At 38.6% G+C, this 15,469-nt stretch overlaps 1 protein-coding gene across 2 annotated transcripts in view; it reads left to right on the top strand.

Moving 5' to 3' along the window:
* Nucleotides 1-15,469, top strand: part of Dcc (DCC netrin 1 receptor) — a 1,164,132-nt gene that overhangs the window by 487,526 nt on the left and 661,137 nt on the right. The gene's annotated exons all lie outside the window — the stretch shown is intronic.

Below are 15,469 nucleotides of genomic sequence, written 5' to 3'. Positions count from 1 at the left end.
GCTCTGAGCAGGAGAGAGGGTCCATTATGACAGTAAGTTTTGATGGCATGAGAAAACTGGTGGGTGGACCTGATCTTAGGTGGATAAAGGAGATTGTGTGAAATAACAGAATTTTGCTTTGGACAGCTAAATGGATACGGTAACATATACATCCTGAGGTTAAAAAAGGAGAATCTGGACAGAAGATACAAATTAGGAGTCATCTGATTGGTGGCATTGTGACTTACATTGTCATTTAGAGTTGTTTGCTGGAGTAGGTTTCTGAAAGAGTATTTCAAGAGAGGGCAATAGCTGAGGCCTGCGCAGTTGCTGATGAAGAGATTTGAAAAAGAAAACAGAAACAAATCTTCCTTAAGAAGAAAACCTGAACCTAGAAATTGAACTGAGTATATCCTCCTGCTTTGTCAGTAAAGATCTAGAACCTGTGATGCTGAGCTTTTGTCTACCTAATGCCATTTTCTCAATTACTAATAGATGTGGTAGGGCCAAGTCTATTGTGGGTCATGCCAACATAGGAAGGTGGGCTTGGGTGGTATGAGAAATCAGGCTGAACAGCCATTGAGCAAGCAGCATTCCTCTATGGTTTCTGCCTCCAGTTTCCTACCTTGAGTTCAGGCCTTGGCTTCCCTTCCTCATGGATTCTAAGCTGTGAAAATAACCCTCTTAACTTCTCCAAAAGTTGTTTTTGGAGATGGTATTTATCATCAAAATAGAAACCTAAGTATAGCAATACCCAGCATTTAAAACCCATTCCAGACTGGTGAGATCTTGATTATGGTAGCATGTCACCTTTTAGATGGACCCAAAGCATAAATTAAAAAAAGAATAAGAAAAGCAAAGCATGACTCATTTTCATTTTACATAAAAAGTTTTGTATATTTGTAGTGATGGGCCCTGATACTCGGCTCCACCTCTTAGGGTCCTTGGATGTGGAATTCCTGGAGTAAGAGCATTAGTGAGGTTGGCTATGATTTGTGCCACACACTGGCTTACACTAGCCTAGGGTTATTTTTATAACTGAGGCTCTTTTTTTGTTGTTGATATGGTTTTTGGATTTTTGGTTTGTTTGTTGGATTTTTTTTAAGTTGATCTTACTTTAAGAATTTCATAGTCATAATAATTGTATCCTAAATCTCTGTGCTCACTTTTGTATCCCTAAAATTGATCTCTCCTTGATTTTAGATTTAGGGGTGTCATCCATGGTCATATTTATGTTCTCTTTATTAGTTGAAAAACCGTCTTAGTGGCCTAACATATTTTCCTTTGAACATTTTTCAGCTTAATAATAATTAAATTCTTTTTTACATAGTCTGTATCCTTTTTAGTGAGACTAGCAAACAGACAGGAGATGGAATTAGCCTGCTGCATCATTGTTATAATCACTTCCAGGGAAAGCAGCCAAGAATAATAAAATATAATATGTTGCTTTATTGGCCATTGACTTCAGAAAAGAAACTGATTGTGGGACTTGGATAGTTTCTGTTTTAAAAGAAGAAGACATTTTCTTTATTATTATAGTTAGTAAGACTGACTGACTAGCCCTCAGGGACACAGATGGCAATGAAATTTTTTCCTAAATTTTTAACACATAAAATAATGATTTAAAAAAAACTACTCTTAGATTAGCCATATGCATAGTACTCTGCCTTTGCCAAAAGACAATAAATAGCTTTTTTTTAATAATAATGATAGTCTATGCAACACTGAGAAATTTGAATAACTAGAACACTCTGGAAGTTAACTACTGCCAGAAGATGTCCCTTAGCTTTAATTACTCTAAAATGAAGCTCATTGTCAGCAATCTTTCACACACACCAATTTAACTACACAAGAGCAGCAATCTCACCTAGTTAGGTACTTGGGACACACTCTTTTGAAAACACATTCTCCAGGTTCACTGATTAGCCAGGAGCCACAGTATTGTAATGTGGCTCCCAGAGCCTTAAAGCCTGGCTTCTACCAAGCAGTTCAAAAATTCCAAACCCAGCCGGGCGGTGGTGGCGCACGCCTTTAATCCCAGCACTCGGGAGGCAGAGCCAGGCGGATCTCTGTGAGTTCGAGGCCAGCCTGGGCTACCAAGTGAGTTCCAGGAAAAGGCGCAAAGCTACACAGAGAAACCCTGTCTCGAAAACCCCCCCCCCCCCCAAAAAAAAAAAAAATCCAAACCCAAAGCATTTATTCTGCGCTTAAGAAAGTGTTCTGAACTGAAATAACTATTGAGGTGCGACAACTAGTGGACCTAGGAGCTATTGTCCACCCATTCTGTCCTAGACCACCGCAGATAACTGTCTTTTTGAGAACAAGCAGGTCAGAGACATCCTCAGCATCAATACAGAGCTCTCAGGGTTCCTGTAATTTAGCCCATCCACCACATACTCTACGGAGATTCTGTTTCTTACCTGCAGCTTCCTATTGTGTAACAGAGGTCTGATATTCCGCAAGGGTTGAAACATACAAGGCTTTGACATTTTTGTAATTGGGCATTAGCCCTCATACCCTCTTCCTACTGTGGCACATGGGTCCACCTTCAAGGAAGAACTCTTGAACCAAACACTGGAAGTGAAGCTTGTAAACAATCTTAAGTCCAATTCACCTGACACACAACTGAAAATACGACATTTAGGAAAAATTGTAGCAGTGCTTCTGGAAGTACAGTCTTGGGTCAGAAACAGAGGTGCTATTTGGGAATTCGCCAGAAGTTCTCGTTCTCACTCAGGGTTTACTGTAGAAGATGTTTACTGAATGAAGAGCCCAAATCTGTTTTTTTTTTTTTTTTTTTTTTTTTTTGGTTTTTCGAGACAGGGTTTCTCTGTGTAGCTTTGCACCTTTCCTGGAACTCGCTTTGGAGACCAGGCTGGCCTCGAACTCACAGAGATCCGCCTGGCTCTGCCTCCCGAGTGCTGGGATTAAAGGCGTGCGCCACCACCGCCCGGCCCAAATCTGTTTTTACAGGTCATCTGGGTGAGTCTAATTCACTGACGCTTGGGGACACTGGTTTCAGGCAATGTATCCTAGTTTTCAGCATGCCAAAGAATTACCTAGGAGGCTTGTCTGGACTGTGGGCAAATATCTTTGTTTGTAATACTTACAACAAGTACTCAAGACATTCATGAAAAACTGGTTTCATGTAATATTTGTTGACTTTTTAGTTTAGAAGTAATTTGGTTCTTTGAATCAAACCTTATTAGAATTGTTGTTTGAGAAATTAGAAATTTATTTTTTTCTCAGCAACAACAGCTTTACTTCTATAATATAGAATCTCCCCTGTGGCTAGGTAAGACACTTCCTTATAATTCTCCAATGTAGTTAGTAGCCTTTAGACTGAGAAGAAAATACAAATAATTTTAATAGAGTAAATTGACTTACCAAATGACTCTAAATGTATATACTTACATGTGCACACATGCATAGTCTCACAGTATGACATCTGTGAATAACATATACATATTATTGCATGTCTGAATATATTTATATAGCTTATGATATTTCATTCATGTTACTGCCAAATATTAAAGCATTTCACTCATTCATTCATTCTTTCTTTTTTAGAATTCTAGGGTGCTGAGGTAACTTGCATATGAAACTTCCTAACTGACTCTTTTCATGGGCAAACAGTTCTGTGAATGCATTTTAAATGGCAACTAACACACTGACATGGTTGCTGTAATATTACATTCTGAAATATTCTGTGGTTAGTTTGTAATTCATAAAGGTGGAATGATGAGCAATTTAATGCAATGGCCATGAAATAACTGGTTTCCAAAATCCTAAAAGAGATTGATGGGAGGAACAACAACATGTACCAAGCTCTCTTTGTCTCTAAGCAGAAGAGTAACTAGATTCACTGCGCCATGCAAGTGTCGTGCCATTTTCAGTGATTTACATTCGAGTAGACACCCCCATGGACTTATGCTCGGTTTCTTTTAATGTCCTACTTCTGATTTTAAAGGGGAGAAATAATGCTGCTTTCTCTCACCTAAAGTGTAAAATAAACTACCCTTGATTTTGTTGCTTTGGCAATGCATAAGGTACTATCTTATGAATGGGTATATTTAAGTCAAATTTGTTTTAATTTCAGTTATTATATCTTAGATTCTATTTCAGGTGTATGACAATTTATGCTGAAGTGGAAATACAGCTTCAAAGAGAATCTTCACTTTGGCAAATTGAAATGGCTTCAAAGTATATTCATTTAAAAATAGACCCCTACACATTTTAAAAGTTATGTTTCTAAAGACAAATTGCATTTAACATGAGTTTTTTAGGTGGATCCAGATGTGGAAACAAACTTCAACATGATAAGACTTGTATTTACTAAAACTATCTTTCTTACTTTGGAATAATATTTAATATTTTTTGTTGTTTTCTTTTGTTTTTTTCTGGTTTGTTTGTTTTCTTTTGTTGTTGGTGGTGTTTTATTTTGGGTTTTTTTTGTTTGTATTTTCTCTTGTTTGTTTGTTTTTACTGGCTAGTTTGGTTGTTGTGATTTGCTCTTTGACGAGTGTCTCACTGTGTGGCTTATACTGGACTCAAACTCACAGTCCTGTTTGTGCCTCTTTTAGTGTGAGTGAGAGATCACAGTTTTTCAAATAGGATTCAGAGGAGCTGCATAAAAATGCACACAATAACAATTGTATAAGCTTTTTAAAAAAAATTTATCTTTAATTTTGTTGACACTTTTGCCATTGGTCTTTCTCTTTAAAGTTTATAAAATTGTCATTCATTCCAGGTTTTAGGGGAAATTGTGTCTTGACATTCAGAATTTTCTCTTTGTTTAACAACTATAATTTATTGAAAGAATAACTTTAAAACATGGTTCTACTTTCTTGCCTTATGAAGTGAAATATACTACACACATTTTAATTTAAGTCTAATGACTGGTGGCTTTACAGAATGTTTCAGAATAATACCTACTAAGAATCCCAAAGTTCTGTAATTATACATCAATATTACATTGGGTATGTCTTTCCTTTAGAAGAGTCTGTGGGTTGAGGAAATGAGAAATCTTAACTTTTAATACAAAAATTATACATTTTTATTAACTCACCTATGTTTTATTTTAAGTCCTACCAAGTTTTACAACAAAAATTATATATTGTTTTATAGATATGTTCACTGGGACTAGGCTCCTCAACTGTTTATTTTGATTGATTTTGGTTTTCTGTACCAGTGGTCTGTCTGTTACAAAGAGAAGTTTTCTTGATGATGTATGAGAACTATACCTTATCTGTGGGTAAAAAGACAAATATCTAGAGTATAATCCAGGATTGTGCTGGCTTAGTGGAAGTTGCAGGTTCTCTTCCAGGATCCATGACTTCACTAGCCCTGGGTAGCTGAATAGGTTTCTAGTCCATGGTTTTTCTCCTATTGAGCATGTCGTTAAGTCCAATTTTACATTAAAAAAAAAATCCCTCGCATATATTTCAAGGAGCATCATGGAATAGGGGGTATAGAAGGTTTGGAGGTGGAAGGTTCACTCTCTGAGCCAGAGGATCAGGGAGTTTGCTATGAGATTATGTCTTCTAGTAATTTCAGAAACTACACTCATAAAGTCTCACCAACATGACTGCCTAAACATGAGCCAAACAAGGACAACAACAACAGTAGACGTGACAAAGTGGCAAAGGGAAAGATAACTAGACCTCAACCCTTCACCAAGAGTTGCAGGAAACTAAGGAATGCGGAGAGTGGGAGAAACAGTCTTCCCCATGTTTGGGTAGACCCACTTTGAAAGTCACAGGTGTCGAAACAATCTTCAACATGATATGACTTTTATTGTTAAAAATACCTTTCTTGATCTGTGGAACCCCGGGAGTCCAATCGATGAGAGAGAGGAGGGATTGTACGAGCGGGAGATGTTGAGACCATGATTGGAAAAAGCACAGGGACAAATAGCCAAACCAGTGGAAACACATGAACTATGAATCAATAGCTGAGGAGCCCCATGGAACTGGACCAGGCCATCTGGATAAGTGAGACAGTTGATTAGCTTGAACTGTTTGGGAGGCCCCCAGGCAGTGGGACCAGGACCTGTCCTTGGTGCATGAGCTGGCTTTTTGGAGCCTGGGGCCTATGCTAGGACACTTGCTCAGCATGGGTGAAGGGAAGAGGGGACTGGACCTGCCTGGACTGAATCTACCAGGCTGAGCTGAATCCCCAGGGGAGTCCTTGCCCTGGAGGGGGTGGGAATGGGGGCTGGATTGGGGGAAGGGTGAGGGGGGCGGCAGAAGGAAGGAGGACCGGGGAATCCATGGCTGATATACAAAATTAAATTAATTATAAAATTTAAAAAATACCTTTCTTACTTCGGCATAATTTTTTCGTCTTTTTCTGTTTTTTTGTTTTCTTTTGTTTTTTTGGTTTGTTTTTGTTTTTGTTTTGTTGTTGGTTATCCAATACCAAATGATCAGCCCTGAAATCATACATATATACATACATACATATATACATACATACATACATACATATACATATATACAAATAATATTATACAGAGTGAGCAGGTTGTATTTACAAACATATATGTATAGAGATATGCATATGCACATGTAACAACATTTAATGAAAAAAAGAGGCCATGAATTTGAAAGAGAGCAAGAAGGGGTTATGAGTCGGTTTGGAGGGTGGAAAGGGAAAGGGAAAATGTTGTAATTACAATCTCAAAAATAAAAGCTATTAAAAATTACATGTCGTTATTACCTTACCTAAAGCTTATTTTAAGCTCTTTAACATAGCCAGTCATTATTTGGAGAATGGGAATGCAGGAAAAATATATCACTAACCTAAAAGATATTAATAGTTAGAGGGTTGAGAACAGTGGTAACAGTAGGTATTGTTTCAGGGAAAAGTGTTTTATAGATGGAAATTGGGTCAGGAGGAAATGAGACTTGAATTTTAGTTTGAATGCTATATTAGAAGATGAGTCATCTTTATTGACCATGGAAAGGATGGGCTAATATGGTTATGGGAAGAAAAAATTGACAGGTTAAGACAGAAATGAACTGATCTCACTGAACAACAACAACAAATCACAAGATTGCTTCAGCTGGATCATGGAACAATAAAAAAAAAGTATAGGATAAAACATATACTGGCCACATAGAGTTTAGACTACGTTGTAGAGTTGAAAGACAATAGAATTTGGAAAACTCTTCATCTATATTGAGTTTCCACTTAAACAATTCCAAGTGGTAGGATAAATTACACTACTGATTCTGTATAACCAGTAATATAGAAGAATGGAATACCTTTGCTTTTTAATTTGTACAAAAAGCCTGTATTCAAAAAGTGGATAAAGTGTGCACACATGTATGCGTGGATATTCAAGCATGTGTGTTTGCATATGAGATATAGAGTCATCATTAATCACAATAAAAGGCTGCAGACACCCATCTAATGAGGCAACAAGCAAGCACAGACTGGATAAAACGAGTTTTGTCTTACTTTGCTCCTGAGACATCTTTGTCTTCTGTAGTAATCAGCAGTGACGTATCATGCCATTGAGAATGACAATTACAAACGTCTTATTAAAGGAAGGGATTGCACCACTAGGCAGATTGATAGTTGGAATGCTCTTTTGTGGGAACTGACTCCTCCCCATCATCTCTTCTGAAGACAATTGCAGAATAGTATAAAATACCTATTTAAGATAATACAGGTGAGGCTCCGCCATTTGACAAAATGTGTAATGACTGTTGGGATGCTTGTGCAGAAAGCCAGGTCAAGCCTCAGCATAGAGGCATCATTCTGAGGGCACTGCACTTTGGTGGAGAGTGCTTCCATCCTCAGTGTTCTGTGGAGAGTCGGGTGTTACATTTTGTTTAAGCATTGAACATAGAATAGGTGGATAAAGGATTTTACTGAGGCAAGGGCTGCCTGACTAGTGAAAAGCTGAATATTGGACCATAAATATATTCCAAATCTTGTATTCCCCAGTGAAGATAACTTTAAACAAAGTACTCTCCCTCATTCTCCACTGCAGTTCAGTACAATGCAATGCCTCCATTCCTCAGTGACTTTCAAACTTGGGTCAGCATCAGAATTGCCTCCAGGATTGTTAAAATGCAACACTGCACCTGGGGGTTCTCATCTCTTAGCTCTCCAAGTGACCCCAATTATTTTTATTTCTAAAATGATATATATATTGATACTGGGGCTGCTGGTCTGGAGACCAAAATCTACTGAATCTAGATGAAGCAGTAGTATTTCCCCAGAAGCTTGCTTGACTTCAAACACTGCAGAATTGAACCTTAAGAAATATTTCATCTCCTAGTCTGCTTTGATTCCACTACTTACAGCTTCATGGTTGATCTCCATGAGGCATATAGCTTATTTATAAGATTAATTGTAAAGGTGGGATTGGTTCAATAACCAGCTTATTGATGGCTGGCCCCAATGTCAAAATGCAAATATACTTATTATGAGAATTAAAATTATTTTGAGTATAAACTATGCTGATTATTTTGAACCATTTCACCATCCAATTGATTATTAGAGTGCTTATTACACAAATTATTAACCTTGTACAGCCTAAAAGAAAACAAGAATCCTGACAAAGTAGAACAATGAAAGCTAGAGAGATAAAATATCATTCTCATTTGGATCATGTATTGTTGTGAATTATTTGTTTTACTGTGCAAAGATATGTTACATTTGTTTAATCTATGTAAAAAATGTCTTACATTTGTTTATTTTGCAGAATATTTTTTTTAATTATGTAAAGATGCTTTACTGTTTTACCTTGCCTGCCTCAGGCACCTGATTGGTCTAATAAAAAGCTGAACAGCCAATAGCAAGAGAGAAGGTATAGGCTGGACTTCCAGGCAGGGAGAGGAAGGAAGAGGAGGAATTTGGGCTCAGGAGAAGAAAAAAAAGATACTAAGGGGTTTGTCAGCCAGACATAGAGGAAGCAGGAAAGTAGGACACACAGAATGAAAGAAAGATAAAAAGCCACAGTGCAAAACATAGATGAAATGGGAAGAGGTCAAATTAAGTTAAAGAACTAGTAGGACAGGTCTAAGGCAAGGTCAGTCATTCATAATTAGTAATAAGTCTCTGTGTCTTCATTTGGGAGCTGGTTGGTGACCCAGTAAAAATTCCAACTACAATGTATACTGTTCATATATTTATTTAAAATGCTCATATAACATCTACTCTGCGTAGATACCTTGAAAGGTCCTGGAGATGCAGTTCCTGTCTATGAGTTTGTAATCTTATGAGGGAGGTTGTAAGTAGATATAATAAACAGGAAAGCACAGGAACAAACTCAATGATCTCAGGCTGGCTAAGTGCTATGAGGGAAGGACGGGGGTAAGCACAATCAGAGGCTAGTGGTGTATGTCAGTGTGTTGTTACAATTACTGGTGAATGTCTTTTGAGGGGAAGTGGCATTAGTTCAAATCTGACTGATGAATACCAGTCATCCCATAGAGTGCTAATAATAATGTCAAGGCTTAGAATAAAGACAGGAGACTTTTCAGTAAGCAGAATAAGAATTGGAAATGTTTTAAGTCAGAAAGTTGGGGAACTTGTTAGCTATGGAAGGGAGTTGGATTTTCTTCTGAGTATTCAGTAGTCCCATAGAGAAGGGATACATTATGCTTTGTAATGATGAGATTTCAAACTATTCTGAAATTGATTTTAAAAACTAGAAAAAAATTAATCAAGTTGTGTAATGATTCTGAGGCACACTCAAGTTGAGGACACCTCTATCAGGACAGTTTCCCCAGTAAATTCTATGACCAATAGAGCCTCTTGCTATGCTTTCCTGCTAGGAGTACGGCACCTGACTAGGGGACGCAGGGCTAAAATTTAGGTTGGATCTTGGGTGTTTGGCTTTTGAGGATCTAGCCAAATTACAGTCCTATGGCTGAGATGGAGGCAAAACTTGAGAGAAACAAGTTTGGGTGGATCAACTCCTCTCTTTCCTTAAAGTGGGAAGGTCAAATTATTCAGATGATAGGGCTATGACTGGACCATAAACTGTGCAGCCCTCCTTAGTAGGCAAAGACCTAGTAAAGGATTTTAAAGAACTAGATGTGGCAAGACCTTTATTTACATGTGTTGAGTATTATACAAAAAAAAAAAAAAATAGGTCTATGTCCTCTCTCTCTGAATTTTTTTTTTTTTTTTTTTTTTTTTTTTTTTGGTTTTTCGAGACAGGGTTTCTCTGTGTAGCTTGCACCTTTCCTGGAACTCGCTTTGGAGACCAGGCTGGCCTTGAACTCACAGAGATCCGCCTGCCTCTGCCTCCCGAGTGCTGGGATTAAAGGCGTGCGCCACCACCACCCAGCTTCTCTGAGATTTCTGTGAGATAATTATACAGATTTCTAGGATGCATATAGGACCAAATAATAACTGTACTTATTAACAACATGCTGTTAGTTCTGTGTATGTGCAAATGCTTTAAGATATTTTACTAATTACTAGATAGATGTTTCCAGAGTAGCTTATCTATAAAGACTTGTAAACAGTTATTTTGGGGCCTGGAGAGATAGCTTAGTAGTTAAGAGCACTGACTGCTCTTCCAGAGGGCCAGGGTTCAATGACCAGTAGTCACATGACAGCTTACTACTGTCTATAACTCCAGTTCCAAGGGACCCAACACTCTCACACAGACATACATGCAGGCAAAACACCAATGCACATAAAATTAAAAAAAAAGAGCTATTTTCCTCTTTTTTATGTGCTAAATAAAGTGTGTTTCCTGTGGAAGATGGCATGTCATGTGCATATATATTTAGATTCCAAAGTAGACCTTGGGAGACCCCAGAAAGGCAGGTATGAACTGTGTATACATAGAACCATACAAATACAAAGGTCAAAGTTTGAGTGTATCCTGGAAAAAGCATACATAAACATGAAACCCTCTGAAATTTTATAAAGTATTACACTTAGAAAGGAAATGAAGCTATGTGGTCTCATAATTGAAACTAATTTAAATGTCTACAACTGTGTGAGTCCATTGAACACCACCGTTTCCTCCCTGGTGTAATTTCTTTGTGTCTTAAAAGTATTTCCTTTTCTTTCATGAGTTTTGAGAGGAGAAGTAAATCTCACATTGTACATCCTACTCTGAAGATTTACACTCAATGACTATTTAAACACCATCTGCGGTGCACATGTGCCGGCCTCAGTTATATCAGTTGCTTGTGATGCCAAATTTAGCCTGGTTGTCAGCAGCAGATTGCCAGAGCGGATCTTACGTACCTCTCTTCTATTTAAGGCCTAACACAGGTGAAGCATAGCAGAAACTGTTGTATAGCAAAGAGAAGAACCATGGAGGCTGGCTGTCTTTGAAGGGCAATTTCTATCTAGATAGTTTAAATACTTTGCAGAACAATATTATCGGAAAGAGTAGAGTATATACAAGCTTGTGGTTTAAAGTTAAATGTAATCACTTACGTCTACTATTTGCCAAGTGAATATGACCCTGGGGGAGGGAATTTATCTTTCACGTTTTAGATGCTTATGGGATGACCCCTACATGGTGTTTCTGGGAGGAGAAGATAGTTAAGCAGATGGAAAGATTATAGAACACGTCTTGAAATTTAATGTGAGTGATGATGCCTTCCCTTCTACACCTACTTTTCTCAGTTCTGAATCACAGGCATGCTGAGCTAGGCAAATACAGTGTTCATGGTCTTTTATTTACAAAGACAAAGTTTCTATAAGACTTAGCAAGTTGTTTTATGATGGAGAGCAATATGTTGTGTGTGTGTGTGTGTGTGTGTGTGTGTGTGTGTGTGTGTGTGTGCATGTACATAGAGTGGCAAGATATGTGTATGAGATTTAGGAATCCGAAAACCTACTAGCTCTTAGTTGTCACTTGGGCCACGTGTTAATTGTTGTAAACACAAATCATCCTGTGTTCAAAAGAAGGCTTCTCCAATGTCTCTAGTTAACACGTGTTCCCCATGTATTTTCCAGATATGTATAATTTGCCTGTGACTCTCACTGTAGTGTGGGATCCATTCAAGAGAGTTTGGAACAATTTCATCAATTGGATCACCACTTGCTCTGTCAATTCTTTGGTTATCTGATATCTATAGTGTTTATAGCATCTGGAAGAACTATTCTGTGGCTTAGCTTAATATCTACATATTATAGGAAAAAAAAAAAGAAACCTTTAGTAAATAAATATGAAATAGCCCAAGTTAGGGAACCTCTGTGTAGAGTTTAAAGCTAAGTGAATTCTCTGAAAACAGAACTTATTATTTCTTTTTATTGATGACTAGTTCTTGTAAACTGAGAGAAGGTATGGATTTCCTTTTGATATTTGTCACAGATTGATGTCAGTGTGAGAAGCTCTGATTTTAGCCATCAAAAGTGGACAGGAAGTTCTGAATGAATGGCTTCAGAATCATTCTTTGTAGTTGATATATTCCATGGAGCAACCTCGGAGAATATTCTTTAGTCAAAGAAAGGAAAGAATTTGCCACTACAGAAAGGCAGTGTCCTACTTACCACAATGTGAAGACCTGTCCAAGAGGTATTCATCTGTGCTAGTGGCTGACCCCTTTGACAAGATGTCGGTGGAAAATGAACCCACAGAGTCTCATCTTGGGTCCATTGGGGGAAGGAACGATGTAGAAAGGACAAAGAATCAGGCTTTAAAGCAGCTCCTAGGAGCTGACAGCAGTTGCCAGGATGGCTTCCCATTTCTCACCAGGGAAACGCAACAAGTGTCAGTCAACTAACTAAGCTACCCAGTCGGCTGACATTGCCTTTTCAGCCCTTCCCTAGGACTTGAAAGAAAGCCTTCTATTGATACAATTTTAATGTCAGCGACAACATATACAACCAGAGTGGTCACGACTCACTCGGGGGATCTCAGCAATTTTCTGCTGCTAAATAGAAAATCCATCCTAATGACAAACCTTGTAGGAATTAGCCTTAGTATGAAGTAAAACAGGACTAAACATAGGAGAGCCTCCTTCAGGACTATTTCCACCATGTAAATCCTGTTCTGTATCCATCGGGTGTAGAATCCTCACAGTAAACCTATAAACAGGAATGTGTGTGTGTGTGTTTCCTAACTTATGATCCTTACCAGTATCTCATTTCTCACAAAAAGTGTGAACGGAAGGAAGGTACAGAAAGTTTCCATTTCTGGTCCTATACTATGGAAGATAAAGTTTAATAAAATTCCAAGATGCAGAGCATTGAGGTTTAATGACCATCCATCTCTCTCTCTCTCACACATACACACACACCACCACCACTACACCAAATACATGCACACACACATACACACACAAAAGAAGTTTCTTCACTTAATTTCTCTAGTGTGGGTTGGAAACATTGCAAGTATGTTAAAACTGTCCTATTTCTGATTAATATATTTAGAATGAAAGTCTTGCTAAGGAAATTGCTCAGTGAGTAAAGTGCTTGCCACAGAAGCAGGAGGACTTGAGTTCAAGTCCCTCTAAATCATGTAGAAGCCAGGCCCTGGAACATATGTCTATAACCCCAATGCTCCTGAGAGGGTATAGGAAGCAGACAGAGGAAGAGCCCCCAAAGCTTTAAGCCACCTATCAAGGCATACACAGCAGTAAAAAACAAAGATGTTCTGCTTCATGCAAGGTCGAATGAAGACCCTCATGTGAGGTGCTGCTCTACATACACACCATGGCTTGTCACACACACACACACACACACACACACACACACACGTACGCATACGCACGCACGCACGCACGCACACACGCACACACACACACACACACACGCACGCACACACATACACATGCACACACAACTGAAACAGGACAAAGAAAAGAAGAACAAAAGAAGAATGGTTGATGTTTGAACTTCAAGTGGAAACTATAGTGACAGTGGGGAATCTCTATTTTAGTTCAAGAACCACTGAGGTTAAATGTAAATGTTTGATATCACGCCCCCCCCACTGCACCCCCCCCCCCCGCCCAGAGTTCTATGCAGAAAACAATGACTCAGACTACAAGTGGACAGGCAGATCTACAAGAGGGTGCAAATGTAGGGAATATTGTGTGATCTCTGGCCTATGACCTTTGAGGAATCAATCTGACCACATTAACACATGTGGTTTGTATTGTGAAGTCCTCACCTTACAGGTCAAATGCTTCAATTTTTGTATGTTTCTATAAAAACAGGTTTTCGATTTCAAATCCATGGCTGTCATTATTCTCATTTCTCTTGCTATCTGTTCCTTAGGTGGGGTCCCTTCTCCTAATACAGACATAGAAATGTGTTTCATATTTCCAATTTAGACATGGTTCAAAACTTTTGCTAGCTAGTCAGTCTCTTTCACATCGATCTCTGGGGCTCAGAATACTCAGAAGTTGTGATCAAAATGCTGGAAAAGTGCAAAGCTTGATCCAGTCGAAGGTATTGTGTTGTCACAGTTAAGGTCAGAGCCTGTGCCCTGATAGCTCCCTAACAAGCCAGATTTGGCCACCAATCCTCAGTAGTCCAATTAGAGAAAAAAAAATAGTGGAAGGCAGAAAAAGAAGATTTATTCAGTGTGGCCACATGGGAAAAAGGAGCAAAGATGTTCAGTGACACCCATCCCCAAAGCCCGTCTTCTGAGTCCTAACATAGGGAGTAGATAGATGGCGGGACCTAGGCATACTTAAGCAATTATGTTCAGAGTGTGTTCTGGTGCATAACTGTCCTGCCATGATTGTCTTGACTCGTCTTCCCTGCAAGGTGGTTTCGCAAGTCGTCAGAACTAAGTGAAATTATTCCCTGCGTGACAAGCTCCTTCTTTAGATGGCACCAGGCTTTAGCCCTAACCGTCTCCCAGAATAAGATTTGTAGGGAAATCCCAGTTTCATGGCAGCATGGTCTGAAGTATCTGTTCAAAATAGAGTGAGAACAACAGCTCTTTAGAACAGGGGTTCTCAACCTGAGGGTCCCAACCCATTCGGGGTTTGAACAAACCTTTCTCAGAGGTCACGTCGAAAATATCACATATTTATATTATGATTCATAACAGTAACAAAATTGCATGTGTAAAGTAGCAATGAAAATAATTTTGTGCTTGGGGGTCACCACAACATGAACAACTATATTAAAAGGGTTGCAGCATTAGGAAGATTGAGAACCACTGTTTTCGAATATCCTCATCCAGGCCAAGATGGTCACAATTGTGCAGGTGCAGGAACACTGCATCTGGAGCTTCCAAACTCTAGAAACTATTTGCTTGAACATCTTTGGCCCTTTGGATGCTGGATCTTCAGATGGCCCATGAAGGCATGGAGGCCCTTATGACACCACAGTGCTAAGAGTGTAACAGATGTTTGATCATCAAAACAGAAATATTTCAACATTGTAGCAAACTGTGGAGTCACAAAGATGTCTTAAAAGCAGCTACTAAGTTGGGAAATGTAAGTCCATCCCACAGGATGCCATTTTATTCACCAAGTGTCAATTCTATGACCATCAATTAAATTCTCCCTTTCGATATTATGATTTCAACTGGCAAACA

The sequence above is a fragment of the Peromyscus californicus genome, unplaced genomic scaffold (genome assembly GCF_007827085.1).
Source record: "Peromyscus californicus insignis strain IS unplaced genomic scaffold, ASM782708v3 Scaffold_17__1_contigs__length_78620276, whole genome shotgun sequence".
Taxonomy (NCBI): Eukaryota; Metazoa; Chordata; class Mammalia; order Rodentia; family Cricetidae; genus Peromyscus; species Peromyscus californicus.
The sequence above is the reverse complement of the archived record's forward strand: the minus strand, read 5'-3'. Positions and strand labels throughout refer to the sequence as shown.